The sequence below is a fragment of the Carlito syrichta genome, unplaced genomic scaffold (genome assembly GCF_000164805.1).
Source record: "Carlito syrichta isolate Samal-C Ts95f unplaced genomic scaffold, Tarsius_syrichta-2.0.1 Scaffold301602, whole genome shotgun sequence".
In the NCBI taxonomy this organism is placed as follows: Eukaryota; Metazoa; Chordata; class Mammalia; order Primates; family Tarsiidae; genus Carlito; species Carlito syrichta.
In genome coordinates this window covers 108,387-126,261 of record NW_007245698.1, presented here as the reverse complement: position 1 = coordinate 126,261, position 17,875 = coordinate 108,387, and the positions used below count along the sequence as shown (strand labels likewise).

At 39.8% G+C, this 17,875-nt stretch overlaps 1 long non-coding RNA gene across 1 annotated transcript in view; it reads left to right on the top strand.

The window, feature by feature from the left end:
* Window positions 1–17,875, top strand: part of LOC103257168 — a 130,461-nt gene that overhangs the window by 46,320 nt on the left and 66,266 nt on the right. The window contains exons 2-3 of the long non-coding RNA XR_002481798.1: window positions 7,909–8,099; window positions 9,491–9,692. This is a non-coding gene — a long non-coding RNA (uncharacterized LOC103257168). The remainder of the gene's footprint in view (window positions 1–7,908; window positions 8,100–9,490; window positions 9,693–17,875) is intronic.

The following is a 17,875-nucleotide window of genomic DNA, read 5'->3' as shown; positions in this document are numbered from 1 at the left end:
TCCTCCCATGGCAATGTGCACCTGTTATTTTGTCTGCATCCTTCAGTAACCTCTAGGCTCTTTAGAGCAAGAACCATCTGCATCTTGCCATTGTTCAGTCTTCAGGAATGATCACAAGGCCTGGAACTCAATAAATCACATGGTTAGGGTTGCAGCCCTAGAGATTGTGATTCAGGCTGCAATAGCACCTAAGACCTGTATTTTTAACAGTATCTAAAGTAAATCTGACTCCCAGTCAAATATGGGAGCCACCAACGAATCTAATAAAGGAGAGTAACTAAGAATAATGTCAAAGAGAGGGGAGGTGATGAAGGGAAGGAATGATCTTGTTGGGTCTGTAGAATATTCTCTTTAATTAGAAACAAGAGCATTTGATCCACTAGAGGATGAATCAGAGAGCAGACCTAGGGAAGAAGATTTGTTTCCATTGAGTCCCACATATGTTTATTAAACATTTGGCTAAAGCAATGTGCTGGGAGGGTAAGTGTGCTCTGTGCTTTCAGGAAGCTTAGGAATTAGCTGGGAAGTCAAGTCATTAGTGTTTCCAGAGACTTCAACCAAATCAACATTCTGTTTTGAAGAATTTCTCCTGTTATCTCATTTATGTATCTAATGCTTCTTTCCTGATTAATTGAATGAGTAGTGAAGACACATTCTGACAGGAATTCAGAGAAGACAGTTTGCAAGTCTGTTGAACAGATAAGTCATGTATACATCCAGAGTAGAGTTAAGCACGCGTTCTTTTGTCTTCTTTGTCTTGTCTTGTCTTACATCCGATGGAGATTTGCCTAGGAGGTGCTGGAATAAAATGTCTAAATGCTTCCTAAAACCTGCCTATTGGAAATTTATCTATCTATGTCTACCCTGTGCTAGATTCAAAGTGTGGGGAGGACTCAGAGAAAGGGTTACAGGGCATGGACTTAGGAAGGTTGAGAGGGTCTTTAAGGAGGAGGATGAAGTTGATCCAACATTGAATGAGGGCTAAGATGAGAGGGATCTAGGAAAGGAGGAGAAAGTGCAGGTAGGTACAGGCAATCCCAGGAGGAACAGTTTAATGAGGTGGAGGAATCCAAGTTGTACGTGGGCAACTGTTTGTAGCTCAGCTCCGCTGGAGTTGAAGAAGGTTGTGGCAGGGAAGAGGAAGGGACATGGACAGTTTCGCTGTGATCAGAGAGTGCAGTGATGGGAGTGAAAGTCAAAGGGGTGTCAAAAGTTCCTACCAGACTCTTTTTTTAAAAAAAGAGGCTAGATGTGGTGACTTACACCTAAAATCCCAGCACTCTGGGTGGCTGAGGCAAGAGGATTGCTTGAGAACAAGAGTTCAAGACCAGTCTGAGCAGCACAGTGAGACCTCATCTCTACAAAAAGTAATTAAGAAAAAAGAGCTGGGCATGGTGACATGTGCCTGTAGTTACAACTACTTGGGAGGTTGAAGAAAGATCACCTGAGCTTAGGAAGTCAAGGCTGCATGATCCTGTCACTGCATTCCAGCCTGGGTGACAGAGTAACCCTCTGATTTTAAAAAAAGGTCCAGAATATTTTGTAAACTTAAATGTGAATTGAAAGGAGGGACCCCAAGAGACTTAGAATAAACTTAGTTCACATTTTGCCTCAGCATAACTATTTTTGCTTAAACTGACATGCTTTGAATCTAGCACAGAGTAGACATAGATGGATAAATTTCCAATAGGCAGGTTTTAGGAAGCATTCAGACATAGCACCTCCTAGGCAAATCTCCACCAGACACAAGACAAGACAATACAAGACAAGACAAGGGTAACCCAACCTTTCAATTCATGGTTTAGCATAATAATTCTAAGAAACTTTCAGGTTCCTTGTCAAAGGCAGAAGGTCAAAGATCACATCTTAGCTGGTTGAAGCTATAGAAATGCTAATAAGACCACCTTCTTGCTGAGGAGCTTGTGGGTTGGAAATATCTAACAAATCTCTTGCAGGAAAAACCCCTCCCCTTGTCTCCTCTCATCTAGCCCACCACGATGGCAGCAATCATGTGACTAACCTACCTATCTTCCTGCTGTCTATCACCTGACATCAGTACCTGCCTCTTTGTGAAGTCATGGAGCAGACCACCACCTGATCACCTTAATGACCTTCCCCCATCAAAGGGAAGGGTTAAAAGGACTCAACCACAAGCAGCCGCTGCCATTGCCTTACTAGACTGTGGTGTGGCCATGTATCCTTTGAGCTATGGCCGTCGCCATGTTTCTTAGCTTTGGTACCCTCCCCTACCTTGGGAAGGTGAATTCCTTCTCTCTCTCATTCTTTTTAAATAAACTATATTTTCTCATCTAACTTCTGTGCAATTCTTTTCATCTTTCTCAAAGCACCAGATTGCACACCAAGCACCCACAACCCCAGCAGATCTAACCTAACATTCTGGAGCCCCAGTTGGGAGTGTGGCCTCACATGAATAAACATAAAATTTCCCCATATTACTGCAGTTTTATCTATGAATTTATTTGCCAACATGATTAACAGTTATTATTTTAATAACATTTTCTGTAAAATATTGACTCTGTCTCCAATTTTACTGAAAAAAAAAAATTACTTGCTGGAACAGTGAGCCTCAACCTTCTATGTGTGATAAAAATACCGAGGCAGTTTTGAAACACATGGATGGATGTTCAGCCTTTCACAAGGAAATTCCAATTAAATTAGTTTGACGGAGAGCCTGGAACAGGTAGTTCTTAAAAACTTCTCGAGGTTGAGAATCCCTGCCACAGAGATGACCCAAAGAGATTCTATATTTGGCTTTGCCAGAATTCAGTGGAAGCTTTAATTGGATTAAGGAAGCATTGCAATTTTTAATCTAAGATAATTAGTAATCATTGACCTTAATAAAAAGTAATTTACTGTATGGTTTGGTTTCAAAGCTGGGAAAAAAAAATTATTCATAGATGCCTATACTGATAGTATGACCCTTCTTATGGCTTTTGTAAAAAAAAGAAAAAAGATTTGAAGATGGAGCTACAAGCTGTACTAGTGAAAGCGTGAGTGAGTGTTGATGCTGGTTCTGAATTATAACAGCCAAAGAGCATCTCAAAGCAACATGTTCTTTTTCTTCTTGTCTCTAACTTAAAAGAGGGATTTATTTTTCCACACTTGGTAAAAAGAACGCTTAGAGTCTTCGACCCAGAGCTCCAAGCTGTAACCCAGAGTGTGTTTTTAGAATTGACTTATCAGCCTCAGAAGGCTACTGAAAAAGGTCTTTGTGGTTTGCAATGTCCTATTTTTTTTTCCTTGAATTACTTTGGATCTGATTTGGATAGTTAAAATTTTTAGCATGAGATTTTGCATATGGGTTGGGCACTGCTTTGAAACTTCTTCTACCATGCATATTTCATGACTGGTATCCTCAGACCCCAAAACCTCCCTGGACAAAAAAATCCTGTACCTATATGACTTTCTTGTTAAACTGGAGATAGACAAATTAAAGGAACTGTCCCTTAATTTAATGAGAAACACTTTTAAAAAGAAAACTTGGCATAATTGAAAATGGCATTGAACAACAAAATACTAATAAAGGAAAAAAGATTTAATTTTTAACTCTGAACTTTTTAATGAGAATATTTTGAAAGAATGACTTTAAAAACTGCAATTTAAAAAAATCACCTCATGTTGGAAGACATGGTGGACCCATACATTTTTTTCTTGATGTGGGAGACTGAGTGAACTCATAAAATGTGTTAAACACAGTTAGGAGAATCCTGTTACTTTAGCTTGTGATGATGGTGCTAACTGCAGAGGAGTGTTGCTCTTGTGGCTGACCCACACGGGCCTGGAACAGAAGAATCTGAGGTGTTGACACATGAAAGCTTTTCTTTTAAATGCTGATCCCTGTGTTACTGGTAAGATAACTAATTCATGTCCTGCAACTCTGAGGATATTCAATCCCAGTAAACTCTCCCCCAGTACTATCATAACAGCGAAATAAAAAGACTAACACGACTAACTCCATTTTAGACTGGGGGAGGAGGTGCTCTGGCTTCTGTTCTTGTTTGCATGTAACTAGAATAATTTTGAAACACTGCAAAGATACCTTAGGAACAAGTAGGCAACTTTCCAGACTAAATCTGTGTCAAAGAGGTATGTGCACATGAACCGTATTTTGTCAAAGATTCCAAGGAACCAGAAGACCAAAGATTCCAAGGACAAAGAGATTCACAACTTTTTTTTGATCCCTCCTGGTGTCCAGATGCCTGCAGTTTTCAGCCCCCTCCTTATCTGGGATCCCTTTCCCTACACCTAGATAAAAACCAAACAAAGCAACGCAACTTAAGAAGGTTCTTTGCAGCAACAAGGATGAGCTGGAGAACATCATCCTTAGTGAACTGACTCAGAAAGTCAAACGCTACATGTTCTCACTTGTATGTGGGAGTTCAATAAAAAGTGGGGGAGCTAAGGTTCAGAAATTACCGATTGGATACAATGTTCATTATCTGAGGAATGGGCCTCTTGAGATCCAATCCCCACCCCATCAGCACCGAGTCACATCTCTTCTGCTTGGCTCCTTACACCCCGGGATATTTCTTGTTTCCCTGCTGTCTCTTTCAACATCACTGTTCTCCTCCTAGTGCTATCTCATGAACCATTTTCTACTTATAGTTTCTCATACTTCCTTCACTCTGTTTTATGGCTAGAGTGTTGAATATTCTGTTTCTGTGTGAATAGATTTGCCTTCCTTTTCTTCTGGGCAACTCCTCATCACTCAGAATCCAACTCAACAATACTACCTCCTCCAGGAAGTTTTTTTAAAAATCTGGGCCAAGTGTCTTCCTAAGACCACACATCCCAGTATCATAACTGGCATGATTTATACACGTGTATTTCAGTCTCATCCAGAGGTGAGCACCTCATGATGTTTTTTCACCCTCATTGCAGCAGGGGCTCACTAGACCAGGCAATGAGAAATCCACCTCTGGATTGACCTTTTGGTGTTGTGAAATACATTTGGTCTTAAGTTCTTAGATTCTCTAAAGTTCCATGTTGTTGTATGCTAATGTTGACTAGAGCTTCAGGATAGGCTTGTCAGAGAAAAGAGGAAGGCAGGATTAGAGGGTTGAGACCTTCAGCCCTACCTCCTGAACTCTGGGTGGGGGTGAGGTGGAGTGGGGTGGAAAGAGGGTGAAGGTCGAGTTGGTCACCAATGGTCAATGGTTTAATCAATTCTGCCTGTGTAATGAAGCCTCCATAAAAACTCATAGACCAGCATTCTGGGAGATTCCACATAGCTGAGTAGGTGGAACATCCAGGGAGGACTTGGAAACTTTGTACCTTCCCCCCAATACCTCACCCTATGTGTCTTTCATAGCCTTTGCAATGCACTTTACAATAAACCAGTGAAGGTAAGTGTTTTCCTGAGTCCTGTGAGCTATTCCAGCAAATTAATCAAACCGAAAGTAGGGGCCATGGAAACCCCAATTTGAAGTTGATTGGTGGCAGCTCCAGAGGCCTAGACTTGACTGGTGTCGAGGGCAGGGAATGTCTTGGGGACTGATCCCTCAACCCATGGGATCTGACGCTCTTTTCAGGAAGATAGCACCAGAATTAGATTGAACAAGAGGACACCTAGCTGGTGTCTGCTGCTTGGTGTCTGGGGAAAAAAATAAACCCATGCTTGGTCACAGAAGTATTCTGTGTCAATGATTATTGTGGTGAGAGAATTGAGTTTTTCCAAAACAGCACACCTTGCTAGTGGGAAGCTTGGTGCTTCTGAAGTAGGGTTCTCAACAAGATTGACTGTAAACAGGCTAATTTTCCTTATAGTTTTTAATCTTTTCACCCTTTTCCAGTTTTCAACACACATTGGCTATAATTTCCTTTTACATTTTCCTTCTTGGAATTCCAAGGATCTGGGGGTTTGATGAAAAGTATTTCTGGGAGACATGCTTGTGTATGATTTCCTGTCTCCACGTTCACACCATGACTGCATGGTATGAGATGAAGACAAAATATCAACTAGCTTAAAACCCTGGCTTATTCATGGTAGCGTTATTTTCAAAACTGAAACACGGTAGCAGCTCCACTGTCCATTGAGGGATAAATGAGTAAGCAAAATATGGTCTATACCAGGGGTTCTCAAACTGCGGCCTGTGGGCCGCATGCGGCCCGCCGAGGACATTTATCCGGCCCGCCAGGTGTTTTTGACGCCTTAACTTGTTACGACTAGCAGTGACAAATATGGAACCGGACATTGACCATCTCATTAGCCAACAGCAGGCCCATAGTTCCCACTGAAATACTGGTAAGTTTGATGAGTTAACTTTACTTGTTCTTCATTTTAAATATTGTATTTGTTCTCGTTTTGTTTTTTCACTTCAAAATGAGATATGTGCAGTGTGCATAGGAATTTGTTCATAGTTTTTTTTTTTTAAACTATAGTCCGCCCCTCCAACGGTCTGAGGGACAGTGAACTGGCCCCCTGTTTTAAAAGTTTGAGGACCCCTGGTCTATACAAACTATGGAATGTTATGCAGCCTTTACAAAAGAGGAAATTCTCACATATGCACGACATGAAGGAACCTCAAGGACATTATGTAAATGAAACTTGTCACTCACAAAAGGACAAACACTGATTCCGCATATATGAGGTCTCTAGAGTAGTCAATTCATGGAGACAGGAAGTAAAATGACAGTTGAAAGTGGCCAGAGTTGGGAAAAAGGAGGAGTTACTGCATAAGGGAGGCAGAGTTTTGGTTGGATGGTGTGATGGTTGCCCAACAATGTAAACATGCTTAAGGCCACTGAACTGTGCATTTAAAATGGGAAATTTTATGTTAGTGTATTTTGCCACAATAAACAACTAAACTCTGGTTTGGACTCTTCCAGATCAGCTTGACACAGTTGTTTGTGGCCAAGTCTTCAGGTAGATTTTGAGGAGGTTGGCCAGGACTGCAATTTTGCTAAGAAAAGTGTTAAAACCCTGTTTCCCACAGGCCTTTGCCAGCATGCCCCATTATTTATGTGAGAGTTACCATTGTTTTGCAGGCAGTTTCTTCTTTACTTTACTGTCTTTGAATAATCTTGAAAGGGGCACTCGCTTGCAGTGTCTTTCAATCTAGCATTCTATTTTCTTGGAGATTTCTTACATCAGGTGGAAGAGCATGACATTTCTCTTACTCCTTGTTACTCTCTAGCTCTGATTATGTCACAATTAGATGTGACTGCACTGCTTGAATGGAGTCCAAATTTAGGCATAATGCTAAATTTTTTGAGCCTGTAGTACTTTTGCATGAGGTTTAGTCTTGACTGGCTTATCACTGAGTTCTGTTTTGAAACTAAACATTAATACTGGTACATCTAAAAAATGTCACTATATACAACTAAGTAACCATAAGAATTGACTTTAAAGTACATGTAATGTTAATTAAAACATTGTTTACAATGCTTTTTCAAAACATAAGAAAATATCTCAGGGGAGTATAACTGAGTATATATATCCTTGAAAGGAACACATTTTACCCTAAGAGTAATGGCATCAAATGTTGGGTTTAGGAGATTAGAGTGGAATTGAGTTATGCTTTGTGAGGAATTCAGCAAAAGAGATAAGTTAGTGCTGACAAGGAAGATAAAAATCATCAGGAAGTTATTCCTTGTGCAGTTTAACAAGTGGAGAAGTCAGTCTGGCACTGTCTGGCAGGGATGATGCAAAGTTTACTCTGTGTGTTTTATTTTAAAGAGCACACGGAATTGACCTGTCTGATGTTTAAAATATCGATTGACATGCTGCATTATAGAATTGGGGTACTTTTGTAAACTGTTTCTGAGAAACTAAAACATTTATTTCTAGAGATTTTCCATAAACCTATTGTCTGTGTAACTGTGATGCTTGGTGACAATGGATACCTTGCTCTCCAGTTTTGATGGTTTATAAACTCTCTCCTGTAGGTGTTTCCTGTGGTAACACATGGGTACCAGGTACCACCTTCTCCGCCAAGGTATCACCTGGGAAAGCAGACCTACTTTGTGAAAAATGTCAAGTGACTTCTTTGAACAGCCTTGTCTGCAGGAGACATTTAATTCAGAAGTTAGTTGAACCTCGCTCACTCTTCAAAGAATATTGATCAACTTAGCAAAGTGTAAGCTGACCAAGTGTTCTTAGCCCAGAGTCTAAAAGAGTTGGTGGGAAAAGTCTACCCCAACCCTTCCCCAAAAATCTCCTTTGAGGCTTAATTTTGAATTTTGTGATGTTAAATTTGATTGTGAAATAAACCTTAGAATGTCTTTATTAGTTCATTCAACATAGTGCTCCTCCTGCATTTAAGATTTTGAACTCAAAGTATATTTTAAACTTTTGCTTTATTAACAAAAATCTTCTAGAACTACCTTTTGCACTTTTTCTAGATTTAAAACTTTTCCATTGCTTAATTTGTATTTTTACATGTAGGTTCCCCAATTTTTACGGTGATCACTATTTCCTAGAAGAGCACACTAAACTGAGATTAAAGAAAGCACTTTCAGAAAACAAACAGCCCATTTTACTTATCCCTGCTCTTATTATGCAAATACACTTTATATATCATGATCCTCCTGCACTTTCAGCAACATCACTTACAGCCATAGAATGCCATTGTTCATGAAATGAGAAGTTCTTGACATCAAAAGAACTTAATCAAAACTTGGTAAAGGCAGTAAGGCTGTTGCAACCAACTCACAATGTGCATCTCATTTTTATGTTTTGACATTATTTGAGGAAATTTAAGTTAATGTGACAAGCTCCAACCTGCCTTAGAAGTAAGTAACTACAAAGTGCTTCAGTTTGGTGCCATCTGCCTCATTTCTGGAAGATTATCTTTTTCTAGGAAACTTATACGTTTGTTGACACAGAATGTTTTTCATAATTACACAACTGAAATAATCATTTTTTTTGCATTTGTAATTTCAGTGTTTCTACTATCCAAATTTCAGCTCTGTGAAGGCACATGATCTGATTTATCTTACCTGCACAGGGTTGGCCCATGGTGATGACTTGTGGGTTTGTGTTGAGTGAGTTCATAAAATAAATAGGTTTAAATATCAAAGTCAAATTTGGTGTTTTTGTGTGCTTTTTCTTTAAATACGGTAACAGAAAAGATAAAGATAAAGACATATTAAATAGACTGTAACAATAGTCTACTGTAATTTCCCCTTCCTGTACGGCCATTTTCAACTTGTTTAACATCCATTTAAATGTACCTTTTCTTTTGAAACTGTGCTGAGAGTGATGGTGTGCTTGGCTAGATGATCCTCTTACAATGATTAATAGGATGTTGTATACCTGCAAAAACCTGAGGTATACAAAGAGTTGACACAGAGTTCTTGTCCTGAAAGAGTGGTCCTACATTAGATAGCCATCTTAACACATAATTATGTTCACACATTTACTTAACACCAAAAGCGATCAGGAAATATTTGCTGAAATGAAAAGGAAATGGTATAAAATTACACATAACACAACTGACAGTTGTATATTTTATTAAAAATTACCTAGGCTATGTGAAGACTTAAGATGGGGTAAAAGCAGACATCATGTGAGACTTGCCATCTGATGAGAGATGACCTTCACAACATTGAACTGAGAACAGTTGTCTATGTGACCAGTGGACAAAGGCAGATCTCCCTAAATTCATTCTAAGCCTGTTGCAATGTCTTGGAAAATCCACTTCTTATAGAAACTCAGTTTGAAACTATGTGTAAGTATACCATTTTATGTTAAATGAGATTGTGATATTCCCTAAAACAAAGTCTTCAAAATACTAGAGTGCCCCATGTCTAGTCTTTTTAAAATATGGGAAGAAAGTTAAGTTCTATGTTTATGTGTTTTACAAAACAACAAAAATAAAATAAAAGTTCTGAGTATCCCTTCATGGTGATTTAAATGAAGAATTCTGTGAATAACTTGCATGCGTATTTCTTTATCTAATAAAAATCACGATCATTTAAGACATACAGATTATCATTTGCTTGAAAAAGAGCACACATCTGGAGGAAAAAGTGCCCTCAGTAGAAGATGATAGAGTATTTCACAAGCTTGTTTTCAAGACTGCATTTATTCCATGTTTCCATCAGGTGGCACTGTGCGAATATTGATGGTTAGAGAGCTTTCTTCCTTTCAGAGAAAATACAACCAAAAAAAATTTCTAATTCTGACTTTAGTTTCTAAAGCTAAACTTAAAAAAAAAAAAAAGATGTAAAGTTTATTAATATCTTTACAGAAAAAAGATGAAACAGAATACAGCTACTGAATATGGGATAGTTCCTTATTTACAAGCTTTACTATGGGAGGCACATTTTAATCAGCTTTTCAAATAATCAAAGGAGTACAACTTTTTTTCTAGAAATGTCAGGGTTTCACTCTTCAGGTAGAAGATTAATGAAAACATTAAGTGACTGCTCCAGTTAGAAGATAAACTGATACCTTAAAAATATGTTTAAAAGGGTAATTGCTACTTAAAAATAATTTTTTCACAAAATTATTCTTGTGGCTAAATCAGACAGTTTGTTTGCTTAGAAAATCTGGTTTAAAAAAAGAGTATCTTATGAGTATGTCATCATTTAAGTACATGCTTTCCAGTCAGTTTTTTCCAGCTAGTTTGTTCTAAAGCCCTGTTATCTATTTTAGTCATTACACAGTTTGGTGTGCCAGAGAAGTAGACATCAGCCTTAACTCTGATTGCAGGATCCAAAATTCATGGGTCACAGGAACACTGTGGCTTGGGCTGTGGGTCAGTGTGGCCTCCAGAGATTGAAACAGTGAGATTCTGCTTTGGAAAGGATCTTCTCAAAGGGAGACACCAAGAAGGACGATTCAGTGCCTGTCAGATGGGGCTTCAATGAAGTTCTGGAGGAGAAAGAAGAGTTTTTGGTCTCTCCCATATTCACTGGCAGTGGTACTAGTCATTTCACTGAGGCTCTGGCCTGCTGGTTGGGACATGTGGGCAGGGCATTGAGGGCAGGAATCCTGAGCAGCAGCTGTCAGCCAGTAAAGTGGGGCAGCACAGGGAAACATGATCGTGGCATCTGAAGAAAGCACCTGCAACCTCTGCAGCAAGCTGTGGTTTCCAAGGACCCACTCCCAACCTGGATGGAGACCCTGTGCGTGGCTGCTCCTGGGTAAATCCACACAAGGTTGAATGCCCACCTTCCTCAAAGGTGCTGAGTGTGACGAGAGATAATGGAACATCAGGTCGAGGAGACTGTGACCATTAGGAAAACACACATCCAAAACCACCCAATAATTGATTACACTAATGGCATAGCTCAAAAAGATAATAGAATGTGTGCTCATGATAATCTATTACACTGATAACATATCTCAAAGGGATAATAGAGTTTCTGCTTTCAGCTTGTGATGCTTTGGAATTAGCATGATTAATATGGCCCATTATGTATGATCTTAGATGTAGAAAAAAAAAAACCACACACACTATTTTACCTAAAGTTGTAAACTTATAAAAGTAAACAAATTAGAAATAGGAACTTAGTTTCCAGGTCATTTTTAATACTAACTAAAAACTTCAAATGGCTGAAATGTATTTTTTAATACTGGTTCTCTTTTGTGCATATGAAATGATATTGCTTAGATACCTCTTTGGCACTTATTTAAACAATCTATTCATTGCTTAAATATATGTTTCATAATAGGAAACTTATTAAAATAGTTTATTATAGCAATTAGATCTGGAAGAAAAGTAAAAATAATACAGTTTACTTATAGTGTATAGAAATACTAAGAATAAACTCATATTCCTGCAAAGAAAATAGTCAATTTAAAATTCAAGCATTGTATGCACTTGGTTACAGACTTGGGGGAGTCCCTGGAAGTCACAAAAATGGAAGGGCTGACAGGGTTGCCCACTACCCCTCCTGTGGTCATCCCAGACAGATCATATGGGGTATGAGTCAAGGCACCCCAAACCTTAGTGAGAATACTCTCAGGTCATAGCAACCTAGGGAGCAAGTTGGGATTGGGTTAAACCACAGAGCCCTGTTAAGGATCCAGAGTCCTTTTGGAAAGCTACCTGTGCCCTTTCTTGGGTTCTGAGGTCTCTTGGGGGGAGGATTGTCATCCCATGCTGAAATGCGCCATAGACATCCTCATTGTCAACTTGGCAGCTACTGGGCAGATATGTTTAGAAATTCTCATCCTGGACCTTGTCGTGATCTTGGGGTTGGGCTGCAGGATTCTGCAGAGAAGTAAGCAGCTCTAACAGCTGCTCTCTTTTCCATAACCTGTTCATTTGTTTATCCACTGCACACATATTTCGAGATATGGAAAACATAGTGATGAGCTGGAAGGTCCAACACTTTATTATGGTTTGAGCCGCAGCTGAAGGACCACAGATACGTGGCACCTAGTTTCCATCTCCAGACTCACTGACTCAGGATCGACATTTTCATAAGGCCCTGGCCTGTCCACACACACAGCACAGGGTTATCGCCACTTGTCAATCCTCAGTGCCAAAGAAAGGGTAAAATGTCACTTGCACGGTTGCAATTTACTTTGCTTATCTCTTACTGAGGATTAAGAAGGTGACCCCTGACAGCCTGGTGGCCTAGAGGAGTCACATTGCTTATAACTAATTGATCCAGGCAAAGTGAGGACATTGGCAATTAATCACACCTTGAGGTTGCCCTTATCCTTATCCTTCTCCTCTGGTTCCTTTATCTGCTGACCTCTGTCAATTCTGTGGTCCTGAACTCCAACAGAGGGTGGCCAAGATGGAGGAGGGAGCGAGAGGGGCTCGGATCCATCCATGTTACTATTTCCTTGGAAACTCTTGAGAATGGCTGGATGAGTGGAATGATGGGAGGATGCATTCATGGGTGGCTCTGTGGTGACTAGTCTGAGTTGTGTCCTGACAGTGCCACAAAACGGCTGCACAGAGAGGGGAAGCCCAGCAGCTTTGGGGGTGTTGGAAAGAGATCCCGATATCATTGCTAGTGCCTGAAATTGTTAACTGCTTCCTTTTTTGTCTTTTCTCAAACCAATCAGACAAACAATGTTGTGACTGCATCTGTAGAATTAGCTTGAAATGGGGCTCTTGGGATCAACAAGTGCACCCAGAAATACACTTTGAAAAGTCTTGAAAGCTTCTTTAATTAAGGAATTTAATGAAGACTCTATCATGGGCTTCTTGATTCGTCTCTCTTTTCCTCTCTGTTCATTCCTGTTCCTATCAGTGCATAGAGAAGTAGAAGAGCTTCACACCATAGACAAGTAGAAAGGCTTCGCACAAGCATGGCAGAACACTTTGTAATTTTATCTTCATAAAGAGGGGAGGTTCAGACGCTTGAGGCAGGAAGGGCAGCCCCTGAGTCCCCACAGCACAGGGCAGCTGGGCTTACAGGGGAGGGTTCTGGTTCCTGGACATGAGGTCACATGGAAATTGAACTCACTGACCCAGCAGCAGCTCTCTGGCCACCAGTCCATCACTAGGTTTTGGGGGTCTCTCAGTCTTTGTGTTTGTATTATTAGAGGCGGGGTCTTGCTGTGTCATCCAGGTTAGAGTGCAGTGGTATGATCATATCCCCCACCATGTCCTTCTGTGTGACATCAAAGGGGCACAATTTAGTATTACTGGAAACTTGACCAGTAGATCCCTGAGCTTGTCTTTTCTGGCAGGTTAATATGATCATGACAGGCTGGGTTCGGTGGCTCAACCTGTAATCTCAGCACTTTGGAAGGTCAAGATGAGTGGATTGCCTGAGCCTGAGGGTTCGAGACCAGCCCAGGCAACTTAGCGAGACCTCGACTCTACAATAAATTAAAAAATTAGCCACGCATAGTAGCGAGCACTTGTAGTTCCAGCTACTTGGAAGGCTGAGGCAGAAGGATTGCCAGAGCCCAACAGGTTGATGCTGGGGTGGTCCTGAGTGTACCACTGCACTCCAGCCTGGGTGGCAGAGTGACGCTCCTACTCAAAAAACAAAAAAATAATGATCATGGCAGAATGTGATGATGATGACCAGGTGTGGAGGCTCATGCCTGGAACCCCAGTGCTTTGGGAGGCCACGGAGGGAGGATCGTTTGAAGTCAGAAGTTTAATACCGGCTTGGACAATATAGTGAGACTTCATCTCTACAAAAAATTAAAAAGTTAACCTGGCATGGTGGTGCATACCTATAGTCCCAGGTACTCAGGAGGCTGGGAAGGGAGGATCACTCGAGCCCAGGAGGTTGAGGTTGCAGTGAGCTGTGATCAGACCACTGCAGTCCAGCCTAGGCAACTTTATCTGTAAAAATAAACAAAAACATTTTTAAAAAAGAAAGTGATGGTGATATTCAGGACTTATTAATTTAAAGGAACTGTATTTGAAAGGTGAATCTCACAAGTAGGCAGGATTGGAGTGTACTCATACAGACTTAAGACTCATCTGATTCTGAAACTTAGAGAAAAAATGAAGAACAAAACACAACAAAGACAACAAAAACAACCAATCCTCTCTGACAGGATAACAGAAAGAATACTCCAAATTTATTCAAGGCAACAATCTATCTGTTTGTTATTAGGTTGGTGCAAAATTAACTTTGGTTTCAGACTGTGAATTTTATTTTTTTAATTTTAATTTTAAAGATGTAGTGTACAATTCAGGGTTAGGTATACAAATGGTCATTATACAGGCAAAGTGTAGGCCTCACTTGGGTCCCCATTTCTCCTGGTTTGAGATCAGGTACACTTTGTGCCCGCCCCACTTCCCTGGCAATTGCCCACTACTGTCAAATCTTTCCTTGTAGTATTATGATAATTGTTCAGGGTCCGCTTATGAGTGAGAATATGTGGTACTCAGTTCTTTGTTTCTGTGATAGATCACTGATATTACTCCAAATCCATCCAAGTTGCTGTATAGTTTATAAGTTTGTCCTTTTTTATGTCTGTGTAATATTTCATCATGTATATGTACCATTTTTTTAAATCTAGTCTACTTTCGATGGGCAGCACAGTTGGTTCAGTTTTGTAGCAGTATTCACAATAGCAGACTGTGAATTTTAAATCATTATAACTAGGCTCAAACATATCTTTATTAATCAAAATAGGAACCATTATAATCAACAAATTTTTGCCAATGATAAACAAATTTGTTTATTCCTGTAGCATAAAAATCCTTGGTTCGGGATTCGATGAACTCTTGGAAAGCATTTTCTGCATCCTGCTGGTTGTGGAAGCATTTTCCCTGCAAAAAGTTGTTGAGATGCTTGAAGAAGTGGTAGTCAGTTGGTGAGAGGTCGCATGAGTATGGCGGATGAGGCAAAACTTCATAGTCCAATTTGTTCAACCTTTGAAGCATTGGCTGTGCAACCTGTGGTTGGGTCTTATCATGGAGAAGAGTTGGGCCCTTTCTGCTGACCAATGCCAGCTGCAGGCATTGTAGTTTTCAGTGTACTGCATTTATTTGCTGAACATACTTCTCTGATGTAATGGTTTTGCTGGGATTCAGAAAGCTGAAATGGATCAGACTAGCAGCAGACTGCCAAACAGTAGTCTTTTTTGGGTGCAAGTTTGGCTTTGGGAAGTGCTTTGGAGCTTCTTCTTGCGCCAACCACTGAGCTGGTGATCGGTGGTGTTGTATATGATCCAGTTTTCATTGCCTGTCACAATCCAATCAAGGAATGGTTCATGTTGTGATTTCTTTGATTTTCGGTCAGCTTATGAGGCACCCACTTATCGAGCTTTGTCACCTTTCCAATTTGCTTCAAATGTGGAAGGACCATAGAATGCTTGACATTAAGTTCTTTGGCAACTTCTCGTGTAGTTGTAAGGGGATCAACTTCCGATGACCAGCCACTATGCTCCTCATCTTCAAGGCTCTCGTCTTCTTTGAAAAACTACTTGAACCAACACTGCACTGTACACTCACTGGCAGTTCCTGGGTCAAATGCATTGTTGTTATTGTGAGTTGTCTCCATTGCTTTATGATTCATTTTGAACTCAAATAAGATTTTCAAGTAAGAAAATCATTGGAATTTGCTTTTTGTATAACATCATTTTCATAGTCTAAAATAAATATAAAATAAACAGCAAGTAATGAGTAATTATAAAAAATCATAAACAAGAAATGCACATTAAAATGATGTGTAACATGACCATATTTTTTAAAGAATGTATTCCAATATCAAATGGCAAATAGCAACAATGCAAAATCCACAGTTAATTTTGCAGAAACCTAATATTAAATATAATTTGCTAACAACCACTGAATATAAATTCTACTCATCACCACGTGAAAAAAAATAATTTGGTTCAGGAAGATACACACATTGTGTCTGCACCTTCAAGGCGGTGCCTTTTTCCCCACTACTTTGTCACATGTGTCTTTTCAGACACCCCTTTATTGCCTGAACTTATAATGACTTATGCTCAGTCTCCAGCAATATTGAAAACACTGCTCTGTGTGCAAATCATATATCTTTAACACAAAGAAAACAAGCAATCTTTTGGGATGCCTCTATGGATGTCAAAAAAGACCATAATTTTCCCTGTTTGGATGCTGTTATTAGCAACACAAAGCAGAAGGAACTTTCTAAACAAAACTCAGCTACTGTAGACAATGTATCATTCCATATTTTTGTGCTTCTTTTTTTGTTAGCGACCTTACATCTTATAGCAAATTCGTCTCCTGGCCTTTGTTCACAGAGCAATGAAGAACATCTTAGTCCCTGTGATAATAACAGTAATTATTGGTTAGGCAGAGCCTCGCCTCGTCAAAGCCTGCTGTAGTTATCAATTAGCTAATTCAAGCAGCGTCCCTTACAGAGGCTGACTGCCACTCCTGATAATATTACAGCACTCGGCCATTATGTGCTGACCTTTGACTCTGCTGCGGGAAGGGCTGGGTTGGTGGCCGAATTTAAAGGCTGGTATAATTTTCATTCATCCTAGTAGATGCTGCAATGTGCACAGCTTTCTGAATTGAATATAATGAAGAAATCCACATTTCTAAGTGATTTTCATAGAATTCTGTGCCTCCATAACCAAACAGACAGCTCTTATTTCTCCTGCACCAACACAAGTTTTGCCTAACACATTTCACATTGCAAACGTATTTCACCGATATCTTCTTCACAAAGCACAACACGGTGTAGGATCTTACATACAAATCTAGGATAAACACTGCCCTGTCTTCAAGAAATTCACGTTCCAGTTTTGAGACACAAGTAGGTGGGCAAATGGTTGTAATACAACCTAAACTTTCCTTCAAAATTAAGTCAAAAGCACAATGGGAACACAGAGGTGTAAATAGTACATTAAATTAAAATGTGCGTCAGTCCATTTTAAAAACCTTGAACTGAAAACATGTACTGCATTCTAGAACATCCCATAACACTAAGACATTGTGCACAGAGAAGAAATAAGGGCGGGATATTGTGATTCAGAGATGGACAGTAGAGTAAAATGGTATCTTCATTAAACTGGATGACTGTAAGTTTTCTTTCCAACTCTAGTAATTGTACTATAATGCAATGATTAACTCATTTTGCTAGACTACAGGGTAGTTTTTACTCTCTTGCAAATAATTCTGTATGTGTATATCAGAGTGCAGGGGAATCAATAAAAAATTCTTTTTGTGTGTCTACTGCATACAATGGGGAAGTGCAAACGCATTCATAAGGAACCAGGATCTTTTGATCTTGTCAAGCAAACTTTTCAGTCAGCTGGCAATTGTGGGATGGAAATGGGGAGATATTTCACAGAGACATGGAATGATAGACCTAAAAATGAAACTTGAGTTGATCTATTCTAGTTTGCGTGTGGTGCAAGGGATGACTCAGGTACAAAGGAATCGATGACTCATTCAGCATCCCAGGAGGAGTTAGTTGCAGATACAGGAATGAAATCCCTGTGTCCTGCCTTTTGATATTTCCCCTCGTGCTTGGA